The sequence below is a fragment of the Limulus polyphemus genome, unplaced genomic scaffold (genome assembly GCF_000517525.1).
Source record: "Limulus polyphemus unplaced genomic scaffold, Limulus_polyphemus-2.1.2 Scaffold6659, whole genome shotgun sequence".
Lineage (NCBI taxonomy): Eukaryota > Metazoa > Arthropoda > Merostomata > Xiphosura > Limulidae > Limulus > Limulus polyphemus.
This window is the reverse complement of record NW_013672269.1, coordinates 34,731-37,282: the sequence shown is the minus strand read 5'-3', so window position 1 is coordinate 37,282 and position 2,552 is coordinate 34,731.

The following is a 2,552-nucleotide window of genomic DNA, read 5'->3' as shown; positions in this document are numbered from 1 at the left end:
CGCACGCTATATTGTTTACCATTGCCTGTTTACCCTAATGTGATAACCCACTGATAATACACTCGCACGCTATATTGTTTACCATTGCCTGTTTACCCTAATGTGATAACCCACTGATAATACACTCGCACGCTATATTGTTTACCATTGCCTGTTTACCCTAATGTGATAACCCACTGATAATACACTCGCACGCTATATTGTTTACCATTGCCTGTTTTGTCTATATGCTTGTGTCTTTATTCTCACATGGGTACGAGTACTGCAATTAGTGTGGCACTTTTTTTTTTCTAGTAGCTTCAGGTGTGCCTTGGGGAAGGAGGAGGGAGTTTGGGAAATACTGCTCTTAAACTATGACTACCCCTTCTGGGAAATTAGATCAGATTTCTTAACAATTCCAGAGATAGAGCCACCTATAATTTTCCCTGTCAGACAGCCATTTTTGAAGTTGTAAGGTGAAACCCAACATTACGTTGCACTCGAGAATGCTTTTAGGCTTAGGATCTAGACAAATAAATAAAAACGATTTGTGATGCTATTTAACAGCGTATTCCAAAAAATTACAGGAAAACAAAATCACTCTGTGTTATACAAATGTATTCTGTTATCTAATCATATATATATATATATTTACACATAGTATATACACATGTGTATGATTTTTATTAGCGTCAACGTAGTTTTTCATAAATGAACGATTTAGACTCGTGAAATAAGTTTCGTAACTTGTGTATCATATCTTACTCCTTTGCCTGGCATGGTCGTATGGTTAGGGGGCGCTTAACTCGCAATCTGAGGGTTGCGGGTTCGAATCCCCGTCCCACCAAACATATTCACCTTTTCAGCCTTGGGGGCGTTATAATGTTACGGCCAATCCCACTATTCGTTGGTAAAAGAGTAGCCCAAGAGTTGGCGGTGGGTGGTGATAACTAGCTGCCTTCCCTCTAGTCTTACACTACTAAATTAGGGACGGCTAGCGCAGAAAGCTCTCGTGTAGCTTTGCGCGAAATTCAAAAAAAAAAAATACCATACTAAATGTAAACAAAATTGAATACCGATAATAATAATAACACAAAATATTTTAAATGGATCATTATTCAATGCTACGACACAAACTAGAAACGTTCAATGAAAATGGTTTAATTTAAATATTTAAGAAAACAACTAAGAGCTGCATGACAAACAATTATGAAGTAACAATTCAGCAAGTTGAAATACCTTTATTGAATCTTCAGCTAAAAAACAACAACAAAAAACTTTCACCATTAAAAAAGTTCATTGTGCAACCAGATAAATATAGTTCTTGGTGTTTGTAATATCACACGGAGAGTAAACGTGAAACCTAATGGTGTTTGTAATATCATTTATCACCCGGAGAGTAAACGTGAAACCTAATGGTGTTTGTAATATCACACGGAGAGTAAACGTGAAACCTAATGGTGTTTGTAATATCATTTATCACCCGGAGAGTAAACGTGAAACCTAATGGTGTTTGTAATATCATTTATCACCCGGAGAGTAAACGTGAAACCTAATGGTGTTTGTAATATCATTTATCACCCGGAGAGTAAACGTGAAACCTAATGGTGTTTGTAATATCATTTATCACCCGGAGAGTAAACGTGAAACCTAAATTCAAAGAAATTGTGTAATGTGTTATTTCCCAGTTAGCTTTTTTCCGCGATTATTTCATAGTCCGAGGCCAATAGTGCATGTGGTGGGAATTTCTATGAGTAGTTAAAGTTGCCAAATTTACGTCATCAAGCCCCCCAGTGGCACAGCGATATGTCTGTGGACTTACAACGCTAGAAACCGGGGTTTCGATACCCGTGGTGGGCAGAGCACAGATAGCCCATTGTGTAGCTTTGTGCTTAATTACAAAACAAACAAACAAACAATACGTCATCAAATGGTTTGGTTCATGCTCAGTGGAAGATTGCACACATCATATTACACATACTGGTGCGTGCCCAATGTGGAAATAAACATACACTACAAATACGCTGTATCTAAAATATGAAATCACACAATTTGAAGACAATTACGTAGAAAAAAATATTTTACGCATAAAAAAAAGAGCAAAAAATTAGTAACTGACGCATTATTATTTTCAAATTTGTATCACGACAATAGATATTTAGCAGTACGTACTTCAAAAGAGCGCCAATAGAGGGCAGCAGGTATAACGAATAATTTCTGATCGGTAGCCAACTTTTTCTAATCGTAACTGTAAAATAACTTATGAATATAATTCTGTGTAATAAACTGATAAAAAAAATCTTAACTTAATAGACAATGAAATTAACAGCTATAATTACTAAAGTTCATGGAATTATCAAATAGGTACCCCTTGCTGTTAATACTAATGGTACTAGTTTCAAACTTGTACACTTGCTGTTATGTTAAACTTATATTAAAGTTTTTCTTCATTACCCATTCAAGCCGTCTCCAGCCATTATTAGTCTCAAAATGGGTTCCTCGTCATCGAATTTGAAAACATCTAAGGGGTTTGAGTCCGTTTTACGTCACCATATTGTTGCGTAATGTGTTTC